The sequence below is a fragment of the Mixophyes fleayi genome, chromosome 3 (genome assembly GCF_038048845.1).
Source record: "Mixophyes fleayi isolate aMixFle1 chromosome 3, aMixFle1.hap1, whole genome shotgun sequence".
NCBI classification, from domain to species: Eukaryota; Metazoa; Chordata; class Amphibia; order Anura; family Limnodynastidae; genus Mixophyes; species Mixophyes fleayi.
Window position 1 is genome coordinate 617,978 of NC_134404.1, and position 13,747 is coordinate 631,724.

At 38.0% G+C, this 13,747-nt stretch overlaps 1 protein-coding gene across 3 annotated transcripts in view; it reads right to left on the reverse strand.

The window, feature by feature from the left end:
* LOC142143284 (uncharacterized) overlaps window positions 1–11,552 on the reverse strand; it is a 37,313-nt gene extending 25,761 nt beyond the window's left edge. For all 3 annotated transcript variants that reach the window (XM_075200998.1, XM_075200997.1, XM_075200996.1), the window contains exons 1-2: window positions 11,455–11,552; window positions 6,074–6,171 (exon numbers count right to left, since the gene is read on the reverse strand). The gene's annotated coding sequence lies outside the window, so the exon portion shown is untranslated. The remainder of the gene's footprint in view (window positions 1–6,073; window positions 6,172–11,454) is intronic.
* Window positions 11,553–13,747: the final 2,195 nt, after the last annotated feature.

The following is a 13,747-nucleotide window of genomic DNA, read 5'->3' on the forward strand; positions in this document are numbered from 1 at the left end:
CACCCACAGAGACGGCGCACACAAGTCTCAGAGACTTCTCAACAGTTTCCTGTGCACCTCATAGCAGCCAATGCCCCTGGGGGAGAACCATAGCCAACCCTAGAGGTTAGGTCAGACCTGTAGTCCTACAACCAGGTGGGGTAAATGTTAATCTGTGGTAAGTATCAGTGTGCAGGTTTAGAAAAAAAAAAAACTGATTTAAAAAGGTAATCTTTGTTGATTTTGCTTGTTTGTTTATGTTGTCACATGCTTGCTTTCCTAATCGCTGGCCGAGGGAAAAGAATGGAAATGTTTGTTTTGTTTGCTGTTTAAAGATAACTATCTTGTTTTTCTCCTCACAGATAAGGGTACACAGAAGAAATTTTGACTTAGTGTTTAAAGGGGTGGGATAGAGAAAAATACAAAAATTTTACTCTTGAAAGACAAATTAACAATAGACCATTGGAACACTCTTTGTTTTAGGCTGCAGTGACTCATGATAATTTGTTTGGCTGAGAATCATTATCCAAAAATGAAGTATGTACATACTTTGCTCCAAAATATCATTTTATGTATCTCAGATGAGTCATCAAGAGTTAATTTTTACATTTCTCTGTCATAAGTCAGAAAGTCCGTTGAAAAGGTATGTAGTTAATGTGATACAGAGTTCTTAATGAACAAATGACGGACGACACTGGATTGCACAGTTGACGTAAGACCCCCTAGTCAAGTATGGGGAGAGGTCATAGTTTAGCAAATAGCTAAGGGGATTAGTGGAATGAATACAGCCATTTTCCAATAGAGTCCAATCCAGCTGTCATTTGTGTTGTAAAATCTCCCTTTCTGCATGTATGTTTGTATTCAAATCTTTGTATTCCTTTTATTCATTGCTTTCTTATTTCTCATTCTTTACATCTATGCTAGTACCTCTCTATCTTTCTTTTTCTCTCTCTCTCTGCTCTGGTAGAGATAAAAACAGACACAGTCTCATCAATGGGGCTAAGACATATTTTTTTACATAAGACAAATTCAGGGATACACACACTAGATTGACATGAGTCACAGAAACAGTCAGGGGTTTTTGTTTTCATGCGTATAGAAACTGCTAATTTTAAGCAGAAAGGTTCTGTTGTGGAAATACAATTCATGTTTTATAGATTGCATATTGGGTTTTTTTGTGGTTCGTGCCTCCTGCACAAAAATGTGCCTTTATATGGATGCACAAAGGGTGGGGACAGGAGATTGCTAGAGGATAGGCATACAGATATGCATCTCTGTATAGAACATTGGAGTAGGATTTTTACCACAAGATACGACATAATGTGAAACCCTAGAAAATATAGAATTTTCGTGTTTTATATTTTTTTTACTGTTAAACTGACATGTACTGGGTACTGTTATATTTGAAGAAAGTGTTATAGAAATAGACCCCTTTGTCTTTCTCACTTAGTCAAGTAGCTGAATGTGAGGTACTGAGAAGGGCATGCGAGTTGGCAGAGGGAAAATCGATGCATTTTTCTAGTCTAGGGGGCGATGTTGAGTTGACTGAAAAATCTTTTTATAGCAATACCAGCACATGAGTAGGACACTACATAGAGGACTTTATACAGTGACACAGTTACCAACTGAAGTAGCTGCTAGTAAGGTCCACACTTACACACACAACTATACATAGCTGTCAAATAGACAGCAGGGTTTTATGTGACAGCTAACAAATCTATGTTGTTTTGTTTTTCGTTGTATTGTTTTAGTTTTAAAATGTGAACACACACACACACACATGCACACATACACATATTAGTTAATATATGAAGATTTGGGTTACCTGAAGAATTTCTCCAGGTGAAACAAATCCACATCATCCAATTGCCACCATGCCAGGATCCTCAAGTATACAGTGGTGTACCGATAAAATATAGCTAGGTAGATGTGTATTGAAATGTGTCTAAAAATGTATTACTATGTCATACTCAAAGCTTTTGTTATTCTAGGTGATAGCCCTAGAGTTATAATAGGTGATAGGGGTATTCATGTTATTGATAATAAATGTATAATTTATGAGTAGTGGTAACAAATTACATGCTTTTGATTAGCCACAAACCAGTGTGAACATAAAGTAACGGTACTAATTAGAACGAATTGAATAGAATGAGAGTTGGAACTTGATGGAAGAGGCTGATAGCTTTAGCCACTAGTCCTCCACACTATCAATGCCACTCCTGAGATGCCTCTTAACCTGTCGATTTTTGAAATGTTCTTGACCCCTCTTGAGATGAATTTGTAACTGAGAGACTCGTTTAGACCTTGAGAGGGAAGGTAAATAGTGAGACAGCAACCGAGAACGTTTAGAACACTGTTTCCTGAAGGGTTACATTAACTGTCAGGATGTTGGACCGAGATAGTAAGTTGTGGAACAGTAAAGTTCTTAGGCTCAGGTTATTTGACAGACAGGTACCAGGTGTAAGCTACCAGCACTAAAAGTAGCAGAGACACTGGTACCCATTCCACCCAATGCAGAAGAGCCAACACTCACAGAAGGGTCCAAGGGCACTCATAAATCTGTTCTGGAAGGCCTCAAATGCAGTTAGTAGCACCTGAGCCAAAGGCTAAGACAGCTGTCCATCATGAAGTTGTAGTTTTCCTGTTCTGTGTTTCTCTCATCACATTTTCTTTTCAGGACGGTCAATTCTTTTGATTATTGACAGGTGACAGAGGCTGGTTCAGGTAATGATATTGATGAGTTGGGGATGAAGGAGAAGTTAGTAGCATAATCGGTCCAGCCAATTACCCTATTCAATTCAGGGGTAAAGGAATATTTGGAAACTCTGGAGCTTGGAGAAAGTGCGAGGGGCTATTGTCTGAGTAGCATTACGTCCGTAAGTACGTTGACCACCAGTGATGCTAGTCCAGTAATATTCAGACTTGAGCAGGCATCCTTGAGAATGATTATCATTCTTGGGAGGGTAAGGTTTTAGACCAATCAAAGTGCTGGGCGTGCTCTCACGAGCCTCAGTAATTATATTAAGTAGGATTAGTTCTCTTTCCACTAAATATTCTTGAGGTACCTGAATTATGGGTGGGAGGTCACTAGGGGAAAAGTACAACACCTAGGTCCCTTAGTCTGGAGTCTCCCAATATTAAACCTGAGTATTGGGAGACTGGGAAGAACGAACAGACAACAGCCCGCCCACAAGCAGGGCCGGATTAAGGGAATGGAGGCCCCTGGGCTAAGGGGGCCTCCATTCCCCCATGAGGGCCCCCCCATGATCCGAGCTGCCCCCGGCCCCCATCCCCCCCCCCCCCGTGATCCGAGCTGCCCGCGCCCCCGCACTTACCTTCTTCTCCGGCGCGCTGTATGCTCTTTACTGAGGAGATCTCGTGAGAGTGAGACTCACGAGATCTCCTCAGTAGGGAGACTACAGCGCGCTGGAGAAGGACCGCAGTGAAAGTGCTCAGCAGCACTGATCGCGCCGGGGGCGCCCCCGCCCCCGACCGATCAATACTGCTGCTGAGCACTTTCAAGGGCCCCCTGGATTCCATAGGCTCCTGGGCTGTAGCCCAGTTAGCCCTATGGTTAATCCGGCCCTGCCCACAAGTGTTGATGAAAAGAACTGATGACATTATTAGAAGTGTGTATATTAACGCAGGCTGAAGGAGATTGTATATGACATTATTGATAGACATAGGATGATGCTATTGATGAACATGAAGTGTTTAAATGTATTCTGAGCTTAAGGACATGTGTAGGACAGATGAACCTGTAAAACTTGAAGAACTGTAGTAGAGTATTCTGTATAGCTGATGCGTGTTCTATTGTACTCTGTACCTTTCCAAATAATGTATTACGTGTTTTACTGCACCCTTGAAGGACATACAAAATGTTATCTCCAAGCTCCAGAAGTGTAAGGTCTATAGTAAAAGAAGAAATTGTTTTGAAGATTGAGACTCTCTTTTATGATAACTTGTTTAGATCTACAAACAGCGTGGTCATACCCCAAGGGGGACTTGCATTACATAACAATGAAACGTGGTACTGAGATCCTGCATATAACATCTTTAAGGTAATAGTTTATTATACTATCAAAGGGTGGAACTGTCGAAGTCGTATAATTGGATGAACGAAAGTATATTGGTTAATATTGTTTTGCCGTGCGATTGCGATTCGTACGCCACGTAACACAGATCCGTACGCCACCCAACACAGCGCGTGGTGCGATCGCACGGTAAAATACGCACGTACACACGCGCATTACAACATTGAGCAGCCCCCATACCAGACAGTAGATAGATATATAGATATATAGACATAGGTGTTAGTGTAGTAAGATTAAGGGCGGACAATAAATGTGTTTTATGTTTCTATTCCCAAACGGCGTTCAAACTTTTACAACTAATGTCAGCGGCCAAAACATTCTTCCTTTAGGCACAACAGTCTGTGCTACTCATGGGACTGAATACCTGATGCAAGCACTGTCCTCCCTCACCTGTATATTAGGTATAACACTGGTAGCGGTCTCTCTCACCTGTATATTAGGTATAACACTGGTGGCTTCTTCTCTGACCTGTATATTAGGTATAACACTGGTGGCTTCTTCTCTCACCTGTATATTAGGTATAACACTGGTGGACTCTTCTCTGACCTGTATATTAGGTATAACACTGGTGGCTTCTTCTCTGACCTGTATATTAGGTATAATACTGGTGGACTCTTCTCTGACCTGTATATTAGGTATAACACTGGTGGCTTCTTCTCTGACCTGTATATTAGGTATAACACTGGTGGCTTCTTCTCTGACCTGTATATTAGGTATAACACTGGTGGACTCTTCTCTGACCTGTATATTAGGTATAACACTGGTGGCTTCTTCTCTGACCTGTATATTAGGTATAACACTTGTCGAAGTCGTATAATTGGATGAACGAAAGTATATTGGTTAATATTGTTTTGCCGTGCGATTGCGATTCGTACGCCACGTAACACAGATCCGTACGCCACCTAACACAGCGCGTGGTGCGATCGCACGGTAAAATACGCACGTACACACGCGCATTACAACATTAAGTTACTTATATAATTCATATTCATGCTAGTCCGTTACACTGTAATTTATGAGCAGATAGTATTTGGTTTATTATTAGTTTATATAATATGATTATATGTACACTTCAGTGATATTTAAGGTTCAGCTTATAGGAAAGGTGTCATGTCCCCACCTTTGGATTCCTTAGATTGAATCAGCCTATGATGTGTAACACCCTGGACCCTCCTGATGCCTGGACCAATAGAAGCAAGCTATACCACCTGCATTGTTTCACTGTATCTCTGTTTGCATATAAGCAGTAGCTCTCATGTACTGTTCAGTCTACTCTGACCACAGTTATCTAAACAGATATACTGTCCACTGGGACCCGTGGAAGCGCAGCGATTGCAGTGGTATGTGTTTATCTTTTGGTATTGGCTGTACTGTATTTTATTACAATCATGTATTGAATTGTTAACTTGTTACATCTGCTAAAATAAATCACTTTGTGCGTTAGAAACACAATACAATCGCTTGGGCAATGCTTATTTGAAAACGATACAATTACTTTAATACACTGGTGGAATCTTCTCTGACCTGTATATTAGGAATAACGGTTGTAAGAGGGACCTCGCTTCAGTCCTGAGGGACCATTAATAAATACAGATTACTGACTGGTAGTGATGTCACACTCGGGAGATACAATAAGAGATGCAGGAAGTAGTACGAGCAGAGATCAGGACAATGTGTATTACAAGGTATATAGACGTTTACAAGTCTGGATGTTCTGAAAGGAAAGTTACAATTATCCTTTCCCCATTGCAGGACTGGGGCAGAGACATGTATTATACGCTGCAGGCTGTTAGATAACAGTAACTTTGATATAGTAACATATTTTATATTGGCCTTTCCACTCTAAGCGTTATTAGGGGAAGCGACTTTAGTTTTTAAGGTTAAAAATGGTAAATAAAATAAAAGCAGTAAAAAGATAACAACAACATTACATTTGCCCCCCACCCGCTGATTACACACAGTGACGCATATCAGCGGTGTCACCACTGCAGCCCATTTACCGGTTTTCCTGTCTCGCTCTTCATTACTGGAAGCTCCGCACTAATGTGGGTGACAATCAGACATTCCAGGGCGTGTAGAAGAGGGAAGGACCCGCGCTCTGGAAAAGAGAGAGATTCAAACACCTTAATGTACCGACTAGAAGAGGATATAACTACTGAGACTCGTCCTACTAATCTGTGCTTCACATATGGAGAGCAGCTCACAATGCTGGGGCCCCCGATTCTATAGCCCTAGGAGCAAATATTATATAGTATAATGTACTACCTGTATATAGGGGATGTCCTGGTTTACATAATATACCCTATAGTATACAGTATAATGTACTACCTGTATATAGGGGATCTCCTGTATAGTATAATACACCCTGTAGTATACAGTATAATGTATTACCTGTATATAGGGGATCTCCTGTATTATATAATATACCCTATAGTATACAGTATTATGTACTACCTGTATATAGGGGATCTCCTGTATAGTATAATACACCCTGTAGTATATAGTATAATGTACTACCTGTATATAGGGGATCTCCTGTATAGTATAATATACCCTGTAGTATATAATTTAATGTACTACCTGTATATAGGGGATCTCCTGTATAGTATAATATACCCTATAGTATACAGTATAATGTACTACCTGTATATAGGGATCTCCTGGTTTATATAATATACCCTGTAGTGTATAATGTAATACCTGTATATAGGGGATCTCCTGTATAGTATAATATACCCTGTAGTATACAGTATAATGTACTACCTGTATATAGGTGATCTCCTGTATAGTATAATATACCCTGTAGTATACAGTATAATGTACTACCTGTATATAGGGGATCTCCTGTATAGTATAATATACCCTGTAGTATACAGTATAATGTACTACCTGTATATAGAGGATCTCCTGTATAGTATAATATACCCTGTAGTATATAGTATAATGTACTACCTGTATATAGGGGATCTCCTGTATAGTATAATACACCCTGTAGTATACAGTATAATGTACTACCTGTATATAGGGGATCTCCTGTATAGTATAATATACCCTGTAGTATATAGTATAATGTACTACCTGTATATAGGGGATCTCCTGTATAGTATAATATACCCTGTAGTATATAATATAATGTACTACCTGTATATAGGGATCTCCTGGTTTATATAATATACCCTGTAGTATATAGTATAATGTACTATCTGTATATAGGGGATCTTCTGTATAGTATAATATACCCTGTAGTGTATAGTATAATGTACTATCTGTATATAGGGATCTCCTGGTTTACATAATATACCCTGTAGTATATAGTATAATGTACTACCTGTATATAGGGGATGTCCTGGTTTACATAATATACCCTGTAGTATATAGTATAATGTACTACCTGTATATAGGGGATCTCCTGTATAGTATAATATACCCTGTAGTATATAGTATAATGTACTATCTGTATATAGGGGATCTCCTGTATAGTATAATATACCCTGTAGTATATAGTATAATGTATTACCTGTATATAGGGGATCTCCTGTATAGTATAATATACCCTGTAGTATACAGTATAATGTATTACCTGTATATAGGGGATCTCCTGTATAGTATAATACACCCTGTAGTATACAGTATAATGTACTACCTGTATATAGGGGATCTCCTGTATAGTATAATATACCCTATAGTATACAGTATAATGTACTACCTGTATATAGGGATCTCCTGGTTTATATAATATACCCTGTAGTGTATAATGTAATACCTGTATATAGGGGATCTCCTGTATAGTATAATATACCCTGTAGTATACAGTATAATGTACTACCTGTATATAGGTGATCTCCTGTATAGTATAATATACCCTGTAGTATACAGTATAATGTACTACCTGTATATAGGGGATCTCCTGGTTTACATAATATACACTGTAGTATACAGTATAATGTACTACCTGTATATAGGGGATGTCCTGGTTTACATAATATACCCTGTAGTATATAGTATAATGTACGACCTGTATATAGGGATCTCCTGGTTTACATAATATACCCTGTAGTATATAGTATAATGTACTACCTGTATATAGGGATCTCCTGGTTTACATAATATACCCTGTAGTATATAGTATAATGTACTACCTGTATATAGGGGATCTCCTGTATAGTATAATATACCCTGTAGTATACAGTATAATGTACTACCTGTATATAGGGGATCTCCTGTATAGTATAATATACCCTGTAGTATATAGTATAATGTATTACCTGTATATAGGGGATCTCCTGTATAGTATAAGATACCCTGTAGTATATAGTATAATGTACTACCTGTATATAGAGGATCTCCTGTATAGTATAATATACCCTGTAGTATATAGTATAATGTACTACCTGTATATAGGGGATCTCCTGTATAGTATAATATACCCTGTAGTATACAGTAAAATGTACTACCTGTATATAGGGGATCTCCTGTATAGTATAATATACCCTGTAGTATATAGTATAATGTATTACCTGTATATAGGGGATCTCCTGTATAGTATAATATACCCTGTAGTATATAGTATAATGCACTACCTGTATATAGGGGATCTCCTGTATAGTATAATATACCCTGTAGTATATAGTATAATGTACTACCTGTATATAGGGGATCTCCTGTATAGTATAATATACCCTGTAGTATATAGTATAATGTACTACCTGTATATAGGGGATCTCCTGTATTATATAATATACCCTGTAGTATACAGTATAATGCACTACCTGTATATAGGGGATCTCCTGTATTATATAATATATTACCCTTATATAGGGGATCTCCTGTATTATATAATATACCCTGTAGTATATAGTATAATGTACTACCTGTATATAGGGGATCTCCTGTATAGTATAATATACCCTGTAGAATATAGTATTATGTACTACCTGTATATAGGGGATCTCCTGTATAGTATAATATACCCTGTAGTATACAGTATAATGTACTACCTGTATATAGGTGATCTCCTGTATAGTATAATATACCCTGTAGTATATAGTATAATGTACTACCTGTATATAGGGGATCTCCTGTATAGTATAATATACCCTGTAGTATACAGTATAATGTACTACCTGTATATAGGGGATCTCCTGTATTATATAATATACCCTGTAGTATACAGTATAATGTACTACCTGTATATAAGCGATCTCCTGTATTATATAATATACCCTGTAGTATATAGTATAATGTACTACCTGTATATAGGGGATCTCCTGTATTATATAATATACCCTGTAGTATACAGTATAATGTACTACCTGTATATAGGTGATCTCCTGTATAGTATAATATACCCTGTAGTATATAGTATAATGTACTACCTGTATATAGGGGATCTCCTGTATAGTATAATATACCCTGTAGAATATAGTATAATGTACTACCTGTATATAGGGGATCTCCTGTATAGTATAATATACCCTGTAGTATACAGTATAATGTACTACCTGTATATAGGGGATCTCCTGTATTATATAATATATTACCTGTATATAGGGGATCTCCTGTATAGTATAATATACCCTGTAGTATATAGTATAATATACTACCTGTATATAGGGGATCTCCTGTATTATATAATATACTCTGTAGTATACAGTATAATGTACTACCTGTATATAGGGGATCTCCTGTATTATATAATATATTACCTGTCTATAGGGGATCTCCTGTATAGTATAATATACCCTGTAGTATATAGTATAATGTACTACCTGTATATAGGGGATCTCCTGTATTATATAATATATTACCTGTATATAGGGGATCTCCTGTATAGTATAATATACCCTGTAGTATACAGTATAATGTACTACCTATATATAGGGGATCTCCTGTATTATATAATATATTACCTGTATATAGGGGATCTCCTGTATTATATAATATATTACCTGTATATAGAGGATCTCCTGTAGAGTATAATATATCCTGTAGTATATAGTATAGTGTACTACCTGTATATAGGGGATCCCCTGTATTATATAATATATTACCTGTCTATAGGGGATCTCCTGTATAGTATAATATATCCTGTAGTATATAGTATAGTGTACTACCTGTATATAGGGGATCCCCTGTATTATATAATATATTACCTGTCTATAGGGGATCTCCTGTATAGTATAATATACCCTGTAGTATATAGTATAATGTACTACCTGTATATAGGGGATCTCCTGTATTATATAATATATTACCTGTATATAGGGGATCTCCTGTATAGTAAAATATACCCTGTAGTATACAGTATAATGTACTACCTGTATATAGGGGATCTCCTGTATTATATAATATATTACCTGTATATAGGGGATCTCCTGTATAGTATAATATACCCTGTAGTATATAGTATAATGTATTACCTGTATATAGGGGATCCCCTGTATTATATAATATATTACCTGTATATAGGGGATCTTTTGTATTATATATTACCTGTATATAGGGGATCTCCTGTATTATATAATGTATTACCTGTATATAGGGGATCTCCTGTATTATATAATATATTACCTGTATATAGGGGATCTCCTGTATAGTATAATATACCCTGTAGTATATAGTATAGTGTACTACCTGTATATAGGGGATCCCCTGTATTATATAATATATTACCTGTCTATAGGGGATCTCCTGTATAGTATAATATATCCTGTAGTATATAGTATAGTGTACTACCTGTATATAGGGGATCCCCTGTATTATATAATATATTACCTGTCTATAGGGGATCTCCTGTATAGTATAATATACCCTGTAGTATATAGTATAATGTACTACCTGTATATAGGGGATCTCCTGTATTATATAATATATTACCTGTATATAGGGGATCTCCTGTATAGTAAAATATACCCTGTAGTATACAGTATAATGTACTACCTGTATATAGGGGATCTCCTGTATTATATAATATATTACCTGTATATAGGGGATCTCCTGTATAGTATAATATACCCTGTAGTATATAGTATAATGTATTACCTGTATATAGGGGATCCCCTGTATTATATAATATATTACCTGTATATAGGGGATCTTTTGTATTATATATTACCTGTATATAGGGGATCTCCTGTATTATATAATGTATTACCTGTATATAGGGGATCTCCTGTATTATATAATATATTACCTGTATATAGGGGATCTCCTGTATAGTATAATATACCCTGTAGTATATAGTATAGTGTACTACCTGTATATAGGGGATCTCCTGTATAGTATAATATACCCTGTAGTATACAGTATAATGTACTACCTGTATATAGGGGATCTCCTGTATTATATAATATACCCTGTAGTATATAGTATAATGTATTACCTGTATATAAGGGATCTCCTCTCTATAAGGCTTCTCCATACGATGTATAGTCAGGTTCAGGATGACAGGGCGTGGTCTTGACTGCAGTGGCTGCTGGGAGCTGGGTTCTACCCAGATGCATCATGGGAGAGGAAGTATTTCTCTGGCTTGTGAAATTAAGTTAAAAACTACATCTCCCACAATGCATAGCGGCACAGTCGACGACGCCGCGTTTTACTGGCACCAGGAGGTTCAGAGTCAGAACTACATTTCCCGTCATGCACCAGGAGAAAGTCCTTCTATTCAGGAGTACCAATGTGGACTACAACTCCCGTCATCCCACATATACACACACATCCCACACAGTGTAACACACACACACATCCCACACAGTGTAACACACACACACATCCCACACAGTGTAACACACACACACACACACACAGTGTAACACACACACATCCCACATAGTGTAACACATACACACAGTGTAACACACACACATCCCACACAGTGTAACACATACACACACAGTGTAACACACACACACACATCCCACACAGTGTAACACATACACACAGTGTAACACACACACATCCCACACAGTGTAACACACACACACAGTGTAACACACACACACATCCCACACAGTGTAACACACACACAGTGTAACACACACACATCCCACACAGTGTAACACACACACACACATATCCCACATAGTGTAACATACACACAGTGTAATACACACACACATCCCACATAGTGTAACACACACAGTGTAACACACACATCCCACATAGTTTAACACACACATCCCACATAGTGTAACACACACACACAGTAACACACACATCCCACATAGTGTAACACTCACACATCCTACATAGTGTAACACACACACATCCCACATAGTGTAACACACACACACAGTGTAACACACACATCCCATATAGTGTAACACACACATCCCACATAGTGTAACACACACACAGTGTAACACACACATCCCACATAGTGTAACACACACACAGTGTAACACACACATTCCACATAGTGTAACACACATCCCACATAGTGTAACACACACATCCCACATAGTGTAACATACACACAGTGTAACACACACACATCCCACATAGTGTAACATACACACAGTGTAACACACACACTTTCCACATAGTGTAGCACACACACATCCCACACAGTGTAACACACACACATCCCACACAGTGTAACACACACATACACATCTCACATAGTGTAACACACACACACATCCCACATAGTGTAACACACACATCCCACATAGTGTAACACACACACAGTGTAACTCACACACACATCCCACATAGTGTAACACACATACTTCCCACATAGTGTAACACACACACATCCCACATAGTGTATCACACACACACAGTGTAACTCACACACACACATCCCACATAGTGTAACACACACACAGTGTAACTCACACACACATCCCACACAGTGTAAGACACACACAGTGTAACTCACATCCCACATAGTGTAACACACACACACATCCCACATAGTGTAACACACACACATCCCATACAGTGTAACACACACACATCTCACATAGTATTACAAACACACAAACACACATATCCCACATAGTGTAACATACACACAGAGTAATACACACACACATCCCACATAGTGTAACATACACACATCCCACATAGTGTAACACACACATTCCACATAGTGTAACACGCACACAGTGTAACACACACATCCCACATAGTGTAACACACACATTCCACATAGTGTAACACACACACATCCCACATAGTGTAACATACACACAGTGTAACACACACATTCCACATAGTGTAACACACACATCCCACATAGTGTAACACACACACATCCTACATAGTGTAACATTCACAGTGTAGCACACACACATCCCACATAGTGTAGCACACACACATCCCACATAGTGTAACACACACACACAGTGTAACACACACATTCCACATAGTGTAACACACACACATCCTACATAGTGTAACATTCACAGTGTAACACACACACATCCCACATAGTGTAACACACACACAGTGTAACACACACATCCCACATAGTGTAACACACACATCCCACATAGTGTAACATACACACAGTGTAACACACACACATCCCACATAGTGTAACATACACACATTGCACATAGTGTAACACACACACACATCCCACATAGTGTAACACACACACATTCCACATAGTGTAACACACACATCCCACATAGTGTAACACACACACATCCTACATAGTGTAACAT